This window comes from Pseudophryne corroboree, chromosome 5, assembly GCF_028390025.1.
Source record: "Pseudophryne corroboree isolate aPseCor3 chromosome 5, aPseCor3.hap2, whole genome shotgun sequence".
NCBI lineage: Eukaryota > Metazoa > Chordata > Amphibia > Anura > Myobatrachidae > Pseudophryne > Pseudophryne corroboree.
In genome coordinates this window covers 462,856,645-462,879,939 of record NC_086448.1, presented here as the reverse complement: position 1 = coordinate 462,879,939, position 23,295 = coordinate 462,856,645, and the positions used below count along the sequence as shown (strand labels likewise).

Here is a 23,295-nt window from a genome sequence, read left to right as displayed (position 1 = left end):
GTGCCCTTTTTACACATTATGGCAGACAGCGTCCACCTTTAGGCATATTATGGCAGACAGCATCCCCCTTTTTACACATTATGGCAGACAGCGTCCCCTTTTTACATATTATGGCAGACCGCACCTCCCTTTTTACACATTATGGCAGACAGCGTCCCCTTTTTACACATTACAGCAGATAGCGTCCCCCTTTTTACACATTACGGCAGACAGCGTCCCCCTTTTTACATATTATGGCAGACAGCGTCCCCCTTTTTACACATTACAGCAGACAGCGTGCACTTTTTACACATTATGGCAGACAGCGTCCACCTTTTGAGATATTATGGCAGACAGCATCCCCCTTTTTACACATTATGGCAGACAGCGTCCCCTTTTTACACATTACGGCAGACAGCATCCCCCTTTTTACACATTATGGCAGACCGCACCCCCTTTTCTACACATTATGGCAGACAGCGTCCCCCTTTTAACACATTACAGCAGATAGCGTCCCCCTTTTTACACATTACGGCAGACAGCGTCCCCCTTTTTACATATTATGGCAGACAGCACCCCCCTTTTTACACATTAGGGCATACAGCGTCCCCCTTTTTACACATTACAGCATACAGCGTGCCCTTTTTACACATTATGGCAGACAGCGTCCACCTTTTGGCATATTATGGCAGACAGCATCCCCCTTTTTACACATTATGGCAGACAGCGTCCCCTTTTTACACATTACGGCAGACAGCATCCCCCTTTTTACATATTATGGCAGACCGCACCCCCTTTTTACACATTATGGCAGACAGCGTCCCCTTTTTACACATTACAGCAGATATCGTCCCCCTTTTTACACATTACGGCAGACAGCGTCCCCCTTTTTACATATAATGGCAGACAGCACCCCCCTTTTTACACGTTATGGCAGACAGCGTCCCCCTTTTTACACATTACAGCAGACAGTGTGCCCTTTTTACACATTATGGCAGAGAGCGTCCACCTTTTGACATATTATGGCAGACAGCATCCCCCTTTTTACACATTATGGCAGACAGCGTCCCCTTTTTACACATTATGGCAGACAGCATCCCCCTTTTTACATATTATGGCAGACCGCACCCCCTTTTCTACACATTATGGCAGACAGCGTCCCCCTTTTAACACATTACAGCAGATAGCGTCCCCCTTTTTACACATTACGGCAGACAGCGTCCCCCTTTTTACACATTACGGCAGACAGCGTCCCCCTTTTTACATATTATTGCAGACAGCGTCCCCCTTTTTACACATTACGGCAGACAGCGTCCCCTTTTCACACATTACGGCAGACAGCATCCCCCTTTTTACATATTATGGCAGACAGCATCCCCCTTTTTACATATTATGGCAGACAGCGTCCCCTTTTTACACATTATGGCAGACAGTTTCCCCCTTTTGACATATTACAGCAGATAGCGTCCCCCTTTTTACACATTACGGCAGAAAGCATCCCCCTTTTTACACATTACGGCAGACAGCGTGCCCTTTTTACACATTATGGCAGACAGCATCCCCCTTTTTACACATTACAGCAGACAGCGTGCCCTTTTTATACATTATGGCAAACAGCGTCTACCTTTTGACATATTATGGCAGACAGCATCCCCCTTTTTACACATTATGGCAGACAGCGTCCCCTTTTTACACATTACGGCAGACAGCATCCTCCTTTTTACATAATATGGCAGACCGCACCCCCCTTTTTATACATTATGGCAGACAGCGTCCCCCTTTTAACACATTACGGCAGATAACATCCCCCTTTTTACACATTACGGCAGACAGCGTCCCCCTTTTTACATATTATGGCAGACAGCACCCCCTTTTTACACATTATGGCAGACAGCGTCCCCCTTTTTACACATTACAGCAGACAGCGTGCCCTTTTTACACATTATGGCAGACAGCGTCCACCTTTTGGCATATTATGGCAGACAGCATCCCCCTTTTTACACATTATGGCAGACAGCGTCCCCTTTTTACACATTACGCAGACAGCATCCCCCTTTTTACATATTATGGCAGACCGCACCCCCCTTTTTACACATTATGGCAGACAGCGTCCCCCTTTTACACATTACAGCAGATAGCGTCCCCCTTTTTACACATTACGGCAGACAGCGTCCCCCTTATTACATATTATGGCAGACAGCGTCCCCCTTTTTACACATTACAGCAGACAGCGTGCACTTTTTACACATTATGGCAGACAGCGTCCACCTTTTGACATATTATGGCAGACAGCATCCCCCTTTTTACACATTATGGCAGACAGTGTCCCCTTTTTACACATTACGGCAGACAGCATCCCCCTTTTTACATATTATGGCAGACCGCACCCCCCTTTTTACACATTATGGCAGAGAGCGTCCCCTTTTTACACATTACAGAAGATATCGTCCCCCTTTTTACACATTACGGCAGACAGCGTCCCCCTTTTTACATATTATGGCAGACAGCACCCCCCTTTTTACACGTTATGGCAGACAGCGTCCCCCTTTTTACACATTACAGCAGACAGTGTGCCCTTTTTACACATTATGGCAGACAGCGTCCACCTTTTGACATATTATGGCAGACAGCATCCCCCTTTTTACACATTATGGCAGACAGCGTCCCCTTTTTACACATTACGGCAGACAGCATCCCCCTTTTTACATATTATGGCAGACCGCACCCCCTTTTCTACACATTATGGCAGACAGCGTCCCCCTTTTAACACATTACAGCAGATAGCGTCCCCCTTTTTACACATTACGGCAGACAGCGCCCCCCTTTTTACACATTACGGCAGACAGCGTCACCCTTTTTACATATTATTGCAGACAGCGTACCCTTTTTACACATTACGGCAGACAGCATCCCCCTTTTTACATATTATGGCAGACAGCATCCCCCTTTTTACATATTATGGCAGACAGCGTCCCCTTTTTATACATTATGGCAGACAGTTTCCCCCTTTTGACATATTACAGCAGATAGCGTCCCCCTTTTTACACATTACGGCAGAAAGCATCCCCCTTTTTACACATTACGGCAGACAGCGTGCCCTTTTTACACATTATGGCAGACAGCATCCCCCTTTTTACACATTACAGCAGACAGCGTGCCCTTTTTATACATTATGGCATACAGCGTCTACCTTTTGACATATTATGGCAGACAGCATCCCCCTTTTTACACATTATGGCAGACAGCGTCCCCTTTTTACACATTACGGCAGACAGCATCCTCCTTTTTACATATTATGGCAGACCGCACCCCCCTTTTTATACATTATGGCAAACAGCGTCCCCCTTTTAACACATTACGGCAGATAACGTCCCCCTTTTTACACATTATGGCAGACAGCGTCACCCTTTTTACATATTATGGCAGACAGCACCCCCCTTTTTACACATTATGGCAGACAGCGTCCCCCTTTTTACACATTACAGCAGACAGCGTGCCCTTTTTACACATTATGGCAGACAGCGTCCACCTTTTGGTATATTATGGCAGACAGCATCCCCCTTTTTACACATTATGGCAGACAGCGTCCCCTTTTTACACATTACGCAGACAGCATCCCCCTTTTTACATATTATGGCAGACCGCACCCCCCTTTTTACACATTATGGCAGACAGCGTCCCCTTTTTACACATTACAGCAGATAGCGTCCCCCTTTTTACACATTACGGCAGAAAGCGTCCCCCTTATTACATATTATGGCAGACAGCGTCCCCCTTTTTACACATTACAGCAGACAGCGTGCACTTTTTACACATTATGGCAGACAGCGTCCACCTTTTGACATATTATGGCAGACAGCATCCCCCTTTTTACACATTATGGCAGACAGCGTCCCCTTTTTACACATTACGGCAGACAGCATCCCCCTTTTTACATATTATGGCAGACCGCACCCCCCTTTTTACACATTATGGCAGACAGCGTCCCCTTTTTACACATTACAGCAGATATCGTCCCCCTTTTTACACATTACGGCAGACAGCGTCCCCCTTTTTACATATTATGGCAGACAGCACCCCCCTTTTTACACGTTATGGCAGACAGCGTCCCCCTTTTTACACATTACAGCAGACAGTGTGCCCTTTTTACACATTATGGCAGACAGCATCCCTTTTTACACATTACAGCAGATATCGTCCCCCTTTTTACACATTACGGCAGACAGCGTCCCCCTTTTTACATATTATGGCAGACAGCACCCCCCTTTTTACACGTTATGGCAGACAGCGTCCCCCTTTTTACACATTACAGCAGACAGTGTGCCCTTTTTACACATTATGGCAGACAGCGTCCACCTTTTGACATATTATGGCAGACAGCATCCCCCTTTTTACACATTATGGCAGACAGCGTCCCCTTTTTACACATTACGGCAGACAGCATCCCCTTTTACATATTATGGCAGACCGCACCCCCTTTTCTACACATTATGGCAGACAGCGTCCCCCTTTTAACACATTACAGCAGATAGCGTCCCCTTTTTACACATTACGGCAGACAGCGTCCCCCTTTTTACATATTATGGCAGACAGCAACCCCCTTTTTACACATTATGGCAGACAGCATCCCCCTTTTTACACATTACGGCCGACGGCATCCCCCTTTTTACACATTACGGCAAACAGTGTCGATAGAGAGAGAGAGACACAGATAGACAGATGCTTACCATCTCTCCCCGCTGGCTCAGGCAGTCAGGCTCCTTGGTGCTGGCAGATGATCAGATCCCGGGCAGGGGAGAAGGAGGAGGAGGGAGGGGGACTGGAGCCGCAGCAGTGCAGTGTAATTGGTGGTGGCGCCGCTGCAGCAGTCCCTCTGCTTCCGCATTGGCTGCCCGCGGCCGCTGTGAATGCTGGGATGAGGGAAGCGCATCCCAGCATTCATAGCAGTGCCGGCCAGCCAATGCGGAAGGAGAGGGACTGCTGCAGCGGCGCCGCTACCAATTACATAGCTCTGCTGCGGCTCCAGTCCCCCTCCCTCCTCCTCCTCCTCCGGGTCCTCCCCTGACGCTGCTCCTCTTCTCCTCCGGCGGCGCACACAGCACAGGCGGCTTGTAATGAGTCAATTTGACTCATTACAAGCCGCTGACATAGTTGCTGGCCGTACGCCCCCAGGGCGACTGCGTTGTGTGCCAGGCACACCTGGCACCCACGTAGTTACGGCTCTGGTTTGTACCACCTCCCCTCTTCCTGTCAATTTCAGTTTCTTTCTCTATACTCTCCTCTCCAGCCTCCTCTGCACTTCTGCCTGCCTGGCACTGTTGGGCTGAGGTAAATTGTTACTGGCTTGTGGGAGTCGGAAACTACTTGGTGGACCCGCTGACACAAGACTCTGCTGCTGCTAACAGTCAGGGTGGTGACATAAGGAAGGGGGTAATCTAGGTGAAGTGCTGACAATGGGTCGCACTGTGTCACATCAACAGAATTGTACCCTCTAATACAGGTCACTAAGTGGTGTGTGAGATGTACCAGCAGTGTCCCTGCTTACTTGCGTTGAGCTTCCTCTGGAATGGACACCAGAATCCCATTAGGGCTCCCTCTGGATGCTGACTCTGCAGTGCTGTCTCCTCCAGGCTCTCCCCGTGTGCAGCTGCTTGCTCTTTCCCTTATATGGGCGGGCTGAGGTCACTGCAAAGCCCTGTTCTCTGCGGAGCTTTCTCTCCCTCCCTTGTCAGGGATTCCCTCACTGAAGCTGCCCACCATACACTCCTTATATGTGCAGGAGTGTCACAGGTCAACTCTGCTCCCGAGACTCTCTCTCTCTCATAGTGGAAATCCCCGCTGTCACTGCCGGAAGCCCCACACTGATACAAAGGCTGCCAGAGCACTTCGGGGCTGACACACAGGACTTCAGCATCTGCTGTCTGCCTCAGTTGAACGGAAACCGATCAGCGCTCCTCACATATCCTCTGGTGACAGCACGCCCCAGAGAGTCCCCTTCCTCCAGGCACACTGCATTTTAACCCCTCGCCTCAGGAGTCCCCGGATGTTTCCCACGCTGACTCTCCCCCCTGTTGCAGTCAGGAAGGAGGAGGGAGGGAGGATAAGGCTGCAGGCTGCGATTCAGCAGGAGCATGCCGCCCTCTAGTGGGTGCCGCCCATAGGCAGCTGCCTGAAGCTGCCTAATGGTAGCGCCGGCTATCATTAGGCAGCTTCAGGCAGCTTCTTCTTCTAGGTCCCGTCAGGGTTACGCATGTTCCAGGTTATACCTTTGATGCTCCATGGAGTATAAAACCCTCAATACTTACTCCCCCCCCAGACACACATACACCAGCCTAACCCTAACCTCCCACAGGCTAACACTAACCCTCCTGGCGACGTCCCTGAAAATGCTTGGGAACACCTGCGTTTTCCCTGACACTACCAGAAAACGGCCAGTAACCACCCATAAATGTCCTTTTCATATCAATCATCTTACGTATGGCTGTGCGATTGAAATTTTCGCACGAACCTGTCGCTGTTTGGTGATGCCTTTTATTGTTTGGCGACGCGCGTGCACATTGTGGTGCATACGCATGCGCAGTCAATCGATAATCGCCTGCTGTGCGAAAACGCACAGCAGCGATCAGGTCTGAATGAGGGGCCCACAGTACCACCCACTTTGACAGATCGGAAATGCTGTACAGTATATTTAGTATAAGAAAGTACATTTTCATATTTACATGTAGAAGAAAGTTTCAGATGGTATATTACATTAAAAGGTTTTTAAATGTTTGTTTGTTTTTCTTGCAAATAAGAAATGTCGAAATATTGCTGACGGAGTGTCTGGGGATAAGAATTAATGAATGTTTTCTTCTCATAGCGATATTTTTTGTCACATCTAGTGTGATTTGAAATTGTGGCATTATAATCATGATCAACCAATATGTCATGGGTTTTAGGTGCGGGGTAGCAGGGCAGGGTGCTGCGACCTGAGAGCGCGGGTGCAGTCACACCGCCAGTGCCATCTAAATTGCATGCGACCACCCGCTACCCGCACCTAAACCCGCCACTATTTCCAGTTGTTTCAATGACTGTTACATAGAAATGCCGCCCCCTACCTCTCACTGACCGCCCCCCGCTGGCCGCCTCCCGTTGCCCTCATTCCGCCCACCATTGTCCAACTACCTCAGCTACTCACGCTGGGCGTAAGTAAGGTGAGCTAAGAGAGCCGGGAGCCAGGGGACCTACTGCTGCAGGGCCGCGTCCGGATGGTGAGTGATGACACATACATACACATATACATAATTTATTTATTTAATTTATTTATTTATTAAGTTTCTTATATAGCGCAGCAAAGTCTGTTGCGCTCTCTCTCTCCTGGCGCAATGTGTATAAGGGACTATCTGGCGCAATGTGTATAAGGGGCTACATGGTGCAATGTGTATAATGGGCTCTACCTTGCGCAATGTGTATAAGGGGCTATCTGGCGCAATGTATATAAGAGGCTCTACCTGGTGCAATGTGTATAAGGGGCTATCTGGCGCAATGTTTATAAGGAACTCTACCTGGCGCAATGTGTATAAGGGCTCTACCTGGCAAAATGTGTATAAGGGGCTCTACCTAGCACAATGTTTATAAAGGGCTACCTCGCGCAATGTGTATAAGTGGCTACCTAGTGCAATGTGTATAAGGGGCTTTACCTGGAGCAGTGTGTATAAATGACTCTGCCTGGTGCAATGTGTATAGGGGGCTACCTGGTGTAACGTGTGTAAGGGGCTCTACCTGCATAACGTGTATAAGGGGCTCTACCTGGCTTAACGTGTATAAAATGGGATCTACCTGGCGTTATGTGCATAAATGGGGCTCTAGCTGTAGTAATGTGTATAAGGAGCTCTACCTGGCGCAATGTGTATAAGGGTCTCTACCTGGCATGTATAAGGGGTACTACTGCGTGGTGTAATGGGACTGATGGACACTACTACGCGGTGTAATATGAATTGGTAGTATTTTGTGGCCACATCCCTATACTTTTGTCACGTGCCTTCGTGCGCACTGTCCGTTTTGAATGGGGGGGGGGGGGGGGCAATGGAAACGTTCATCCTGGGCGCCACAAGGTCTAGAGCCGGCACTGGTTATGCACCATGGTTTGCCTACACTGAAATGCATGTGAAGTTCAGTTGGCAAAGTGGAAGGAATCAGGAGCAAGCCAAGGTCACTTCTGGCAGTGCTACAGAGTTAAACAAGCCAAAGCCTATACACGGGAAATAAAGCAAAGACAAAATCAAGGACGAGCCAATCTAGTACACAGGCTATATAACATTACAAGTCACTATAAGCAGGCAACAAACACAGAAAGTTGCCGAGTTTAAATAGTCCATTGCATCTACTGATTTGTCACTGATTAGTAACAGGTTGTGGTTCGTAAGAAAGAAATTTATTTTAAGTCTCTGAAGAACTGCAGTTCAAAAAATTACGTTCTAAAATGCAGACAAGCAAAGCAATGTACAGGAAACGTGGAATCCAGGCTCTAGTCTCTACAAAGGACTGCAGTTCAAAGATAAACGGTCATAGAGGCAGAGAAGCAACGCAACAGACAAAAAACATGGGGGCAAATGTATCAAAGCTTGGAGAGAGACAAAATGGAGAGAGATAAAGTATCAACCAATCAGACCCTGTCATTAAACCGACAGCAACTGATTGGCTGGCGACAGCTTATCAGGGTTAATAGGATAACTCCCGGCAGGACCTTTAGCCATGGTAATTTACGGCGGTAAATAGGATACTGCCCTATGAATAGTTTAACTAGATTAGATAATTAACTAGGTAGAAAGCATGGATTCAGGTTAACACAGGACAGAAGTGGAAGGGTGAGGGATTTTACAGGAGCAACACCATAGGTCTGTTGGTCTGCACGACATACGACGACACAATATATAGTTAATTGCTTAATGTAACTACACCGCGTTGATGCGACCACACAATTCATTAAACAACTGGTTGTACAGAGTGGTCGCAGGTACTGTAATTGCACAACAAATCATGTAGTGTGTACCTAGGGTCCTGGGGGTGGCACCATTGCTGCTCCACGGCAACTGTATGTGGCTTGCACTAGCAGCATATAGGGGATCATTCCGAGTTGATCGCTAGCTGCATTTGTTCGCAGCGCAGCGATCAGGCTAAAAATCTGCATTTCTGCGCATGCGTATGCGGCGCAATGCGCATGCGTGACGTACGGGCACAACGAACGATGCAGTTTTGCACAGGCTCGAGCGATGCATTTCAGTCACACTGGTTGTCGCAGAGTGATTGACATGAAGTGGGCGGTTCTGGGTGGCAACTGCCCGTTTTCAGGGAGTGTTTGGAAAAAAGCAGGCATGCCAGGGAAAAAACAGGCGCGGCTGGGCAAACGCTGGGCGGGTGTGTGACGTCAAATTCGGAACTGAATAGTCTGAAGTGATCGCAAGCGCTGAGTAGGTTTTGAGCTACTCTGAAACTACACAAAAAAACGTTCGCACTTCTGCTAAGCTAAAATACACTCCCAGTGGGCGGCAGCATAGCGTTTGCAAGGCTGCTAAAAACTGCTAGCGAGCGATCAACTCGGAATGACCCCAATTAAGCTATACTGTTAAGAGCTTGCGACGACGCCCCATAGGCATGACATCATCATGCAGCTGGTTTTTAGGGTGGGGTCATTACTGGGTGCACTGCCAGATTATTGGTGGAGCAGAGTGGGCGGTTGCCCACTCATTGCGGCCCTCAAACATATCCGCAACCCGGCCCACTCTGCATCCTCCCTGGCTCTTGGTGCCACTGTCATGGAAGTATGTAATATGCTGTTATGCTGCGGGTCAGTGGAGACTCAGTGGAGGTGCCAGGTAAAGGACAGCATAGTGTAGCTCCCCTTAGCAGGGGCTAAGTGATGGTAGCCCTGGCCTGCTGTGCATGTGTGAAGGAGTTACCAAAGCGGTCAGCAGTGGTGCTCAGATAACCTATTGTCCCAGGACCCTGTTTCTGATACTAGACTGACCCTTAACCCTATCTATTGTCCAAGGCATTGCCTATATGTATACTTGCCTAATTTTGAAAAAGCATTTCAGGGAGATTATGAAAGTGACACCTATCAGCGCGGAGGTGTACTGCTACATCTGAGAGTCATGTCATAAAAATAGGATTTTAATTATATACCGGTAAATCTTTTTCTCATAGTCCATAGAGGACACTGTAGTCCATTTAGTACCATGGGGTATAGACAGGTCCACTAGGAGCCATGGGCACTTTAAGAATTTGACAGTGTGGGCTTGCTCCTCCCTCTAGGCCCCTCCTACCAGACTCAGTCTAGGAAACTGTTGCCCGAGGAGACGGACATACTTTGGGAGAGTGCTGAGGTTCCTGCAGAACTGATTGACCAAACTGAAGGTCCTCAGAGGCCAAAGTGTCAAACTTGTAGAACTTAGCAAACGTGTTCGAAACCTGACCAAGTAGCTGCTCGGCAGAGCTGTAAAGCTGAGACACCCCGGGCAGCCGCCCAGGAAGAACCCACCGACCTAGTAGAGTGGGCCTGTGCAGATTTTGGCAAGCCTGCCGTGGGATAAGCATACTGGATAGTAAGCCTGATCCAGCGTGCAATGGACTGCTTTGAAGCAGGACACCCAATTTTATTGGGATCATAAAGAACAAACAGCGAGTCTGATTTTCTGTGATGAGCTGTTCGCTTGACATACACCTTCAAAGCCCTCACAACATCCAAAGACTTTGAAGTAGCAGAGGTGTTGGTGACAACCGGAACCACAATAGGTTGGTTGATGTGAAACGCAGACACCACTTTAGGAAGAAATTGCTGACGAGTTCTGAGTTCAGCTCTGTCCTCACAGAAAATTAAATAGGGACTGTTGTGAGACAAAGCCGCCAGTTCTGAAACATGTCTTGCTGAAGCCAAGGCCAACAGTGTGACGGTCTTCCACGTAAGATATTTTACGTCCACCTCCTGTAATGGTTCAAACCAGTCTGATTGGAGGAACTGCAGCACCAAATTGAGATCTCAAGGTGGCGTAGGAGGCACAAAGGGAGGTTGGATGTGCAGAACACCTTTCAAGAACGTCTGGACCTCAGGGAGAGAAGCCAATTGTTTCTGAAAGAAAATGGACAAGGCCGAAATCTGGACTTTTATGGAGCCCAGACGCAGGCCCACATCCACACCTGACTGCAGAAAAGGCAGGAACTGTCCCAGATGAAATTCCACCACAAAATAATTTCTGCTCTCACACCAAGAGACGTATTTCTTCCAAATACGGTGGTAATGTTTAGACGTTACCCCCTTCCTGGCTTGGATCATAGTTGGGATAACCTTGTTAGGGTTTCCTCTCCTGGCTATAAAGAGCCGTTCAACTTCCATGCTGTCAAACGTAGCCGCGGTAAGTCCTGATGGACGAACGTGCCCTGTTGCAGAAGATCCTCACGAAGAGGTAGAGGCCACGGATCTTCGAGGAACATCTCCAGCAGGTCCATGAACCAGGACCTTCTTGGCCAGTCTGGAGCAATGAGTATTGCTTGAACCTTTTCCCTTTTTATTCTCTTAAAAATTCTTGGGATCAGAGGAAGTGGAGGAAACACGTATACCATCCGATAGCCCCATGGAGTCGTCAGAGCGTCTACCGCCACTGCCTGTTGGTCTCTCGACCTGGAACAATACCACCTGAGCTTCTTGTTGAGACGAGAGGCCATCATGTTGATCTGTGGATATCCCCATCGACGTGTCAAGCACCTGAACACTTCCGGGTGAAGGCCCCACTCCCCCGGGTGCAGGGCATATCTGCTGAGGAAATCTGCTTCCCAGTTGTCTACTCCCGGAATGAAGACCGCTGACAATGCCACAGTGTTTCTTTCTGCCCAGAGGAGATTCTTGACACCTCTGACATTGCTGCTCTGCTTTTCGTTCCGCCCTGTCGGTTTATGTACGTTACTGCTGTCACATTGTCCGACTGGACCTGAATGGCCCAATCTTGAAGATGTGAGCCCTGCAGAAGGGCGTTGTATATGGCCCTCAGTTCCAGAATGTTGATTGGAAGGATGACTTCCTGACTTGACCATCTTCCTTGAAACTGACCCCCTGAGTGACTGCTCCCCAATCTCTGAGGCTTGCATCTGTGGTTAACAGAATCCAGTTCTGAATTCTGAACCTGCGACCCTAGACGAGGTGAGAAGACTGTAGCCAGCACAGAAGGGAGATCATGACTTTTGGCGACAGACGGATCCTCTGGTGCATGTAAAGAGGCGATCCGGACCATTTGTCCAACAGATCGAGCTGGAAGGGTCTTGCGTGAAACCTTCCGTATTGAAGTGCCTCGTAAGAGGACACCATTTTCCCCAGAAGGCTAATGCAAATGATGCACTGATACCCGGGTTGACTTCAGAACATCCTGAACCATCGACTGGATTACCAATGCCTTTTCCAACGGAAGGAATACTTTCTGCGACTCCGCGACCAGTATCATTCCCAAGAATGGGAGCCTCCGTGTTGGCTCTAGGTGAGATTTCGGAAGGTTCAGAATCCACCTGTAATCCTGGAGGAGTTTGGTTGAGAGACCAATGCTGTCCAGCAACCTTTCCCTGGACAGTGCTTTTATCAGGAGATCGTCCAGGTAAGGAATTATGTTCACTCCCTGTTTGCGGAGTCGAAACATCATCTCTGCCATCACCTCGGTGAACACCCTTGGGGCCGTGGAGAGACCAAATGGCAGGGCCTGGAACTGGTAGTGACAGTCCTGCAGTGCAAACTGTACATAAAATAAAAAGCAGATGAGTGCACTGTCACCAGCCGCTAGTGTTGGGGGTGGAAAGTCCCCTAAGGTATAGTACATATAAAAAAAACGTAGATAAGCCTGATGAGGCAGCCAGATCGGAATTTGAAGGTGCGCATCCTTGACAACCAGAGACACTAGGAATTCCCCTTCCTCCAGACCTGAGATCATCGCTCTTAGAGAATCCATCTTCAATTTGAACACTTGTAAGTACGGGTTCAACGACTTGAGGTTCAAAATTGGTCTTACCGAACCGTCCGGTTTCAGTACTACAAAATAAGTTAATACCCCTTGTTTTGCAGATGAGGTGGAACTGGAACAATGACTTGAGTCTGTACAAGCTTTTAGATGGCATGCTGTAAAGTTATACTTGCCTCTTGTGAAACTGGTAAGCCTGATTTGAAGAATCTGTTAGGTGGGAGCTCTTGGAATTCCAGTCTGTAGCCCTGGGAAATAAGATCTATGACCCAGGGATCCTGGCACGAACTTGACCAGACCTGACTGAAGAACTGTAGTCCGGCTCCCACCTGACAGCCTTCCAGGCATTGCTCATGCTGAAGGCTTTGAGGAAGCTGAGCCTGAGCTCTGTTCCTGAGCACTGGCAGTTGCTGGTTTTCGTGGTTTAACTCTTGCGCCACTGGAGGACGCAGAAGCACCCCCCTCTGGATTTGCCCTTGTACTTGGCCGTCCGAAAGGACTGCAAATTAGAAGCTGAATAAGTCTTCTTGGTTGGGGGGGCTGCGGAAGGAAGATATGTAGACTTATGTGCAGTAGCTGTGGAGATCCATTTGTCTAGTTCATCTCCAAACAAGGCCTCTCCTGTAAATGGTAGGCCTTCCACGCCTTTCCTGTAGTCTGCGTCATCAGCCCACTGTCGTAGCCACAAGCCCCTGCATGCCGACACAGCTGTGGTGCATGCATTAAGCGAGCCTATTTCTTTTATGGCTTCCACCCTAAAGTTCACAGAGTCCTGTAAATGCTGCAGGAGTAAAACAACATCCCCCCTAGACAAGGAATCTAACCCCTCAATTAGGTTATCTGACCATTTTGCAATGGCTTTTGTGATCCACGCACATGCAATAGTGGGTCTTTGGGCCACCTCAGCAGCTGTGTACAATGATTTGAGTGTAGTCTCAATTTTACGATCAGCCGTGTCTATCAGGGAGGCTGAACCAGGAATAGGCAATACAATATTACGTGACAGCCTAGAGACTGATGCCTCCACTATCGGTGGATTTTCCCATTTTTTCCTATCCTCCAGAGGAAAAGGAAAAGATGAGAGCAACCTTTTAGGGATCTGAAATTTCTTATCAGGATTAACTCATTGTTCTTCAAATAGGGTATTCAATTCCTTTGACGCAGAAAAAGTGACTGAGGACTCCTTTCAAATCCTCCTCACCCTCCTCCATGTCTGACCTGTCAGAGTCAGACTGCAGGATATGGACCAGAGATCGCTTTTGCGGATAAATGGGAGAGGATTGAGACGCTGTTTTGGGGACTGAGTCTCTGTTCATAAACTCATCCACAGTCTGTTTTAAGTATTGTGTCTCTTTCTCATTGCGGGACAATTTTGTAGAAAGAGTGGAGATAATTACTTTAAGGGAATTAACCCACTCCGATTCAGCCCTGCTATTCTGTGAAACCTGAGTACCCAGTATTAAGCCCCCTGGTGAAGAGGAACACTCCGCTGTACAAGAAACACTCTTTGCCTGACATATTGTAATTGTGACAGTACACACACACACACACACACACACACACACACACACACACACACACACACACACACACACACACAGGAAAAGGTTAAGCACAAGTAACCCACAAAGAGCCCACCGCTAATGCCAAGCTTAGCTGGGTCGCAGTCTAAGGGGTACATTTACTAAGCAGTGATAAGAGCAGAGAAGTGAGCCAGTGGAGAAGTTGCCCATGGCAACCAATCAGCACTGAAGTAACAGCTATAATTTGCATACTATAAAATGATACAGAGCTGCTGATTGGTTAATGGAGAAATTTCTCCACTGGCTCACTTCTCCGCTCTTATCACTGCCTTAGTAAATGTTCCCCTAAGTACCCTGATAGGGGACTTAGGGGGTAATTCTGACCCAATCGCACGCTGCAGTTTATCGCAGCGGTGCGATCGGGTCAGAACTGCGCATGCGCCGGAGTGCAGCGGCGCATACCGGACGGCCTAAGGCCGTCGGGCCACTACGATCGCCCCTGCCTAATTGACAGGCAGAGGCGGTCGCTGGGCTAAATTTAGCACAGCTACGATCATCTCGGAATGACCCCTTAGTACACTAATAGTCGCTCCCCCCCTGCTATGACCCCCTGATACCGCTGAGGTAATTTGGAGTCACACCGGAGGAGCGGCACGTCCCTGTCAGTCAGCGTCTCTGTCCCCTGCAGATGGAAAATGCTGCTGGTGAGCTGCTGGATTCTCACAGTGAAGCCCCACCTCTTCAATGGCGTGCGGTCTTCCCGCTTTTTTTATACTGGCTGAGGTAATTTTTGTGCTTAAAATGGAGCAGAACCGTTTTAAGGCTGTGTTTACCAGTTCGGGTACTGTGTACAGTGTACTGAGACGCAGTTGTGTACTGTGCCTGGAGACGCATTCCTGCCCCGTTTAGAAGCTGCGCGTCTCCGTACCCTCGTGCCGCCATAATGGCCGGCGCCCCGCTAACCGGGACGCCGGCTCAGTACTCACCACTCTTCCTTCTTCTGGCTCTGTTAGGGGTGGCGGCGTGCTGTGGGAATGTACGCTCGCCGTGGTGGGGCTTGCGAATAGTTCCCTCAGGAGCTCAGTGTCCTGACAGCGGGGAACGGGACCATTAACCCTTCAAGAGGTTGGGCCATTCCCCCCCCCCCTAAGTCCCATGAAGCAGGCAGGCCGGTGCCAACCAGCCCTGCCTGAAAATAAACATAGAAAATAAATGCAGAAAACTCTTAAGGAGCTTCCTTCAGGGTGACCGGCTCCTCCGGGCACATTTTATAAACTGAGTCTGGTAGGTGGGGCATAGAGGGAGGAGCCAGCCCACACTATCAAATTCTAAAAGTGCCCATGGCTCCTAGTGGGCCCGTCTACACCCCATGGTACTAAATGGACCCCAGTATCCTCTAGGGCGTAAGAGAAAATTACTTAAACCCAAATGTAAATGAGCCCCAAGTTAGTAAGATCTACTTGTTTAAGAAAAGAGACTGATATTTTTCAGGATTTCTTTGAGTATAGTTTTTTTGTAACAAAAGGTTCCATATACTGTAAGTGGCCTTGAGAAGCCTTATTTAAAATGAATGTAGCCATAGGGATCATTGTGCCTTACAACCATTGCAGGGAAATGGCACTGATGAGTCCATTTGAATGTATGTATCTTTGATGTCTTTTTCCCCCAAGAATGTAACAACCTCATAAGGGGGGTACATACACAGTGAGATATTGACTATCTCCAATTTTGACTATGCAATTTCCCTTGAACTCCCTCAGAGACCAGAAGCACCAATTTTGACTATCTTTACCTTCGATTTTGACTAACTGCCAATTTTGACTATACTTTGTACTAGATAGTACACTATATAGCAATTGGAAAAGACAAGAGGAAAAGACAAAAAACCCTTGTTTGGGAGCACTCATTTGAAATGATAAGGATAATATGTATAGTGAAAGATATTAAGACATAACCTTTATTTAGTCCTTGAATAAAAAGAAATTTTGGACAGAAAATTGGGACTCGTGTGTGTAAAAGTCTTGTTTAACCTTTTTAGCAAATGAGGTACAAGATGATAAAGATGGTGAAAATATCAGTGGCGTGGTGAGGGATACCAAATGGTCTCATTGAGATACAGGGTATCCAGAAAATCACTGTGCTTGCCTGGATTAAGGATATCAATGATAGAAACAGTATGGGCAATATTCTGAGTTTGGTCAAGGTAGATCTCAAGGGGAATGCGAGAAGGGTGGAGCAAGGAATGTGATCGAGCTTCCCTTGGTGGAAGAGAAAGGGGGGGGGGGGGGTTTAATGTGGTGGGGTACGTAACACAAAGGCCCACTGCACCTGGTATTCTCAGGAGGTTTCCCATCCCAGTACTGGCCAGGCCATGCCTGCTTAGCTTCCGAGATCAAATGAAATCGGGTGTATTCAGGGTAGTATGGCAGTGGGCCGTTATCAAAAAGAAAAATGGAAAAGAGAGGGAGAGACACTTCTATTTTCTGTACTCTAATGAATCAATACCATGATGGTCTGAGATAGTTTTTCCAGATTGGAGAGTGTGTATGGGGGTTTATAGGATGCAGGTTTCTCCCTTAAAAATGGCCCACTGCACCTGGTATTCTCAGGAGGTTCCCCTTCCTTATACTGACCAGGCCATACCTGCTTAGCTTCCGAGATCGGACAGGATCGGGCGTATTCAGGGTAGTATGGCCGTGGGCCGCTGATAAGGGGGAACAGAGGGTCACACTCCCCTTACTGTATTTTACATAAATCAGCACAAAAATGGTATGAAATGGTATTTCCAGAAAAGAGTGTTAAACAGAAAAAAATGTGGTTAACAGAAAAAATATATATATGCAAAGTAATAGACTGATATGTTATGTTCTGCGAGTGCAGGGTTGTTTGCTAACTGGGAGGAACCCACAATACAATTTATGAGCTCAAGGCTGGCTCACAGAGAATTTTTAAACACAAAATGTGCAATATTGATTGCTCCATGGAAACAAAAATTAGTAAATAAATGAAGAATATATAGGTTTTAGAGCTCAGGGCTGGCTCACAAATAGATACATAATTACATCCTCTTGAGGACTGACATGACAATACAGAATAATAGAAAGTATTTTGCACTTAAATGCTGCTATTAATGAAGACCATAAAAATAGAAAGAATACATTAATGTAAAAAGTAAATAGCAGGGCTATAAATGATATCCATTGAGGCATAGGCGGGGAAGTAATAAGATAAACAATCCTATAAGTTCTATTTGTACTGCTCCTGTTGCTAATTACAATATTGCTGCAGGGAGCAGGTTGTTTGGAGGGGGGGGGAAATCTTTTTGATATCTGCCCACTGCCATACTACCCTGAATACGCCCGATTTCATTTGATCTCGGAAGCTAAGCAGGCATGGCCTGGCCAGTACTAGGACGGGAAACCTCCTGAGAATACCAGGTGCAGTGGGCCTTTGTGTTACCTACCCCACCACAATAACCCCCCCCCCCCCCCTTTCTCTTCCACCAAGGGAAGCTCGATCACATTCCTTGCTCCACCCTTCTCGCATTCCCCTTGAGATCTACCTTGACCAAACTCAGAATATTGCCCATACTGTTTCTATCATTGATATCCTTAATCCAGGCAAGCACAGTGATTTTCTGGATACCCTGTATCTCAATGAGACCATTTGGTATCCCTCACCACTCCACTGATATTTTCACCATCTTTATCATCTTGTACCTCATTTGCTAAAAAGGTTAAACAAGACTTTTACACACACATGTCCCAATTTTCTGTCCAAAATTTATTTTTATTCAAGGACTAAATAAAGGTTATGTCTTAATATCTTTCACTATACATATTATCCTTATCATTTCAAATGAGTGCTCCCAAACAAGGTTTTTTTGTCTTTTCCTCTTGTCTTTTCCAATTGTAGTATAACCTACAAAATTCCTGGGAGCACCGCCAATCATTAGCAGTTCTAGAACTACTTAATAACTGCATGTATATTGGTATTTCATTGTTAACATTTATTTTGGTACGTTAGTAATATTGTTTAACTAGTGCGGTTCCACAAAAAACATGTTTCTACAGTACACTATATAGTCAAGATTGACTTGCCTGCACAGTCTATGTTTCCTTGCGATATCGACCCCGCAGTAGTGCGCATCGGTATCGCAAGCTCCCTAACACAGGGGGTAATTCAGAGTTGATCGCAGCAGCAAATTTGTTAGCAGTTGGGCAAAACCATGGGGGTAATTCTGAGTTGATCGCAGCAAGATCTTTGTTAGCAGTTGGGCAAAACCATGTGCACTGCAGGGGAGGCAGATATAACATGTGCAGAAAGAGTTAGATTTGGGTGTGGTGTGTTCAATCTGCAATCTAAATTGCAGTGTAAAATAAAGCAGCCAGTATTTACCCTGCACAGAAACAAAATAACCCACCCAAATCTAACTCTCTCTGCACATGTTATATCTGCCTCCCCTGCAGTGCACATGGTTTTGCCCAACTGCTAACAAAAATCCTGCTGCGATCAACTCAGAATTACCCCCAATGTGCACTGCAGGTGTGGCAGATAACATTTGCAGCGATCGCCGCTGCCTGACTGACAGGCAGAGGCGATCGATGGGCGGGAGGAGGCGAAACGGCGGCGTTTGGCCGCCGTTTCGTAGGCGCGGTCCGGCCAACGCAGGCGTGGCCGGACTGAACGGGGGGCGGGCCGCAGCAGCTGCATAAAGCTCGCTAAAGCTGCGCTGGCCAGGAGTTACTCCTGAAGTGCAAAGGTATAGCCGCTGTGCGATGCCTTTGCACTTCTGCGAGGGGGGGCGGACTGACATGCGGGGCGGACTAGCCCCGTGCTGGGCATCCCCCCGCATGTCAGGAAAGTTGATCGTAGCTGTGCAAAATTTTGCACAGCTACGATCAACTCGGAATGACCCTCATGGTTTTGCCCAACTGCTAACAAATTTGCTGCTGCGATCAACTCTGAATTAGGCCCACAGTGCGATTTGCACTAACTTTCTTATAGTCAAAATCGCAGGGATAAATCTCACCATGTGTATACACCTTAATCAGGGAGATTGCTGGACTATTCAGAGAGTCAGGGAGATTGCTGCTATTTCAGGGAGTCTCCTGCAGAATGCAGGAGCATAGGCGTTTCTATAATGGGTGCAGTGTGTGTGGTGCACACCGGCCTCTGGGTCCAGGGGGCTCACACCACACACAATGCACCCATATATTATACTTACCCCTCCAAAGTTCCGCAACGGCTGCCCTGCACTATGGACAGAAATTACTCGGAAAATAGCCGCTGCGGCCATTTCCGAGTGATTTGCGCATGTGCACTGGAGATGTCCCTGGGAAAAAGGCGTGGGCGTCATGTTCCTGGAGACCTGAGCATGCAAAGTAGACTCTGGCATTATGCCAGAGTCTACTGCTGCCGGAGAGGAGGAGGCATCCTCTCTTAAACCGCCCCAGTGCAGGAGGGTAGGATACTATGCCTATATTATTTTTCCTTTGTCTTTTCTTTTATTCCTCCTTTCTCTTCTCTACTCTTCTCTCCTGTAAAGTGTCTCTTTCTCATCTCTTTCCATGTCTCTATGGGGTATGGCTCTAGGGGTCTTACACAATTGTGCTGGAGTTCCCTAACACATTGATATAAGTAAATAGTATGGCAAGCAGCTATTTTTGCATGCTGTTTACACTTATAGTAAGCCAGTGACACTGCAAGATGTTTATATATTGTCATGTGACTAGTTTAGAAGCTAGGGATTGCCTGATGTTCGTTCTTCTAACATACCCAGGAAACTGTGTCAGTGACATAGCAAAATTAAATGACTTTGTTTTCAGCAAATCTCAAGTGACCATTGAATTTGATGTCACTTTCTAGTCTAAGAAAAGGGCAGGGCAGGGAACACAAGCAGTTCATGGGAATGGAAGGACACACTGTCACAAGACACTGACATACTTTAAATCATACTTACCTACTTTGAATGTCTCCTCTTCGGGGAGAAGCCCGCAGAGGAGACACTGCAGGAGACTTCAGGGGGCGGGGCCAGGCGATGACATCAAGCCCCGCCCACATCCGGAAAACGGCGCAATTTGCGGGTCCGAGGGAAGGGGGCAGGGCTAAAATTATGCGATTTGCGTCTTTTAACCCCTTTCCCACTCCACGGACCTGCGAACTCAGGAGAGTATCTCTCCATCCTGCCCGCATCACTAGGATGCGGGAGACCTACCTACTCTTCCGGGGGTGCGGGGGCTACCCCAAAAAACGGGAGCCTCCTGCAGCTTCCGGGAGAGTAGGCAAGTATGCTTTAAATACTTTATACATTAAGCACTATTTTGTAATAGTATGTGTGTGACATGAAGTTTCTATGACTCACTGTTTACAGTGGCGGATTAAGCGGGGGGGCACCAAGGCACGTGCCCCCCCTGTCGTTTAGGAGATCATTCAAATAATGCTCTCCCGGCCGCATCTAACTTGGTGGTCCAGCGGTTTGAGCGGCTGGCTGCTGCTGCGGCTGCGCTCTGACATTCACTGTCAGGACACAGCGCCGCGGCGGGCACCCTCACGGAGCAGTGAGAGGCACTTCCGGAAACTCAGGCGTCTGAGCGGACACCAGTCTCTCCCGTGCCCGGAGATCACACTGCCGCCGCCGCCATCCAACTGTAATCACTCAAGGTGAGATGACCGGGGTGCGGGTGCTGCTGCGCTGGGGGGGGTGCACCGGACCAGGGGATGGCAGGGGAGGCCATGTATTTCTTCAATCTGACTGCTGCTCACTCCCCCTCAGTGTGACAGGATATATATATATATATACACACACATATATGTGTGTGTGTGTATATATATATATATATGTGTGTGTGTGTGTGTATATATATATATATATATATATGTGTGTGTGTGTGTGTATATATATATATACACACACTCTTTTTTTTTTTTTTAGCCACAGCACCTGAATGGGGGCACATTCCCTCCTTTACTGGGTTGGGGGTATGTGCTCACTGTGCTGCTCTGGGTGCGGATATACTTACTGGTCCACTAGTGAGGGGTATATGCTTGCTGCACTCCTTGAAGGGGGGGGGGGCAACGTACTGGGGATAGTAATGTGCTCGCTGCATCGGGCAGTACAGATGGTGTAGTGGTTAGCATTACTGCCTCTGAGCACTTGGGATCCATTCCCTGTGTGGAGCTTGTATATTCTCCCCGTACTTGCGTGGGTATCCTCTGGTTTTCTCCCACAATCCAAAAATATACTGGTTAATAAATTGGCTTGTGACAAAAATGAACTCTAGTGTATAATAGTGCATGTACAAGGACAGAATAGATGGGCCAAGGGGTTCTTATCTATCCACTGCCTCTCCCTGTCACCCACTGCCTCTATGTCTCACCCCGTACCCTCACCCTCTGCTTCTCCCCTGAGTCACTATATCCCTGTCAGCCTCTCCTGTCATCCTCTGACTCTGCAAGGCATCACCCTCTCCCCGTCACCCCCTGCTTTACCTTGGTACCCACTGCCTTTCCCTGTCACCCTCTCCCTGTCACTTACTGCCTCTCCCCGTCACCTCCCTGTCACCCACTGTCTTTTGCCGTCACCCTTTCCTATCATCCACTGCCTATCCATCTCCCACTATTTCTCCCTGTCACCTTTCTCTTCTTCCACCCTCTTCCTGTCACCCACTACCTCTCTCCATCATACTCTAAGTCGCCCACTGCCTCTCCGTGTATACAGAAAAGCAGTCTGAGATTAAGGTGAGGAGCTGAGCAGTGGTGGGTGCTGGAAAAGGGGTCAGGAGGTGGAAGAGAGGACGGTTACTCGGAGTCTAGAGGCTGGGAAGGGGAGCGTGGCTGTGACTGGTGAGGGGACTGGGTGAGGACTGATGAGGAAAAGGTAGGCATGAGCTTTGGAACGGATGAGGAAGGGTTAGACGATGTGATGAAAATGAGGGCATGGCTTGTGGATAGGGCATTGCTTTTGAGGCCATGACCCTTGTTGCGGATCCACACCCACTTTTCCAGGAGCGCGTGTGCCTTTGGCGCACATAAAAGAATACCCCAACCCCCTCTTTCCCTGTAATGGTGCCCCCCCTGTCATTTTGTTCTGGATCCGCCCCTGACTGTTTATACAGTATATATGGGGCCAGATTATATTAGGAGGGCGCTTGCTACTCACACAGGAGCTGCAGGGTTTCTGGAAGTCCTGCTGCTGGGAGCCAGGGCTCTGTCATGCGGAGTGTGTGTGTGAGTGTGTGTAGTGTTAACCTTTTTTAAATATAGACGCAGGCTTGCCTACCCTCCCGCATTCAGTCCCCCGCTACCCCTCAAACACTGCTTCTCCTCCCGGTTTTTAGTGTATCTCCATGAAAAGTTGGACTGCACATGCGCAAGTCCAGAGACGCTGGGGGGCGGAGCCTGCATGGGGATGGTATGATGCCGTTTACCGCGGGGCTGTGGTTAGCCGGCTTTCCTGCAGTGCACGGAACAGAGAGAGGCGGCGGATGCTAGTGTAGTTTGCTTCTACTTACTGCAGTCACGGACAGTCCCCTGCTGTCTCCTACGGACCTCCCCTTCCTCTACTCCGAGTCCCAGCCACAGCATAGGTAAGCTCCGCCTCCACCACACAGACAGGACGAGAGACTAGAAGCAGGGAGCTGCATGCTGCTGAACGAGGGATCTGCTGGGAACGGGAAGCTATTTAATTGTGTCTGCACTGCCTGTTGGTAAGTGCTGTATTATATCAGTGCCACCAGAAGCCAGTTACAGTATACTAAGATGTATGTTCTATCCTATTACCTATTTCCACCCTATTTCTACCTTATTATAGACTTGCC

The 23,295-nt window shown here is 48.1% G+C and overlaps 1 protein-coding gene and 3 pseudogenes across 1 annotated transcript in view; 1 reads left to right on the top strand and 3 right to left on the bottom strand.

The window, feature by feature from the left end:
* RETREG1 (reticulophagy regulator 1) overlaps window positions 1–23,295 on the bottom strand; it is a 426,697-nt gene that overhangs the window by 100,202 nt on the left and 303,200 nt on the right. The window lies entirely within an intron of this gene.
* On the bottom strand, window positions 16,793–16,910 carry LOC134930213 (5S ribosomal RNA; annotated as a pseudogene).
* Window positions 17,061–17,178, bottom strand: LOC134931584 (5S ribosomal RNA; annotated as a pseudogene).
* LOC134930704 (5S ribosomal RNA) lies at window positions 17,808–17,925 on the top strand (annotated as a pseudogene).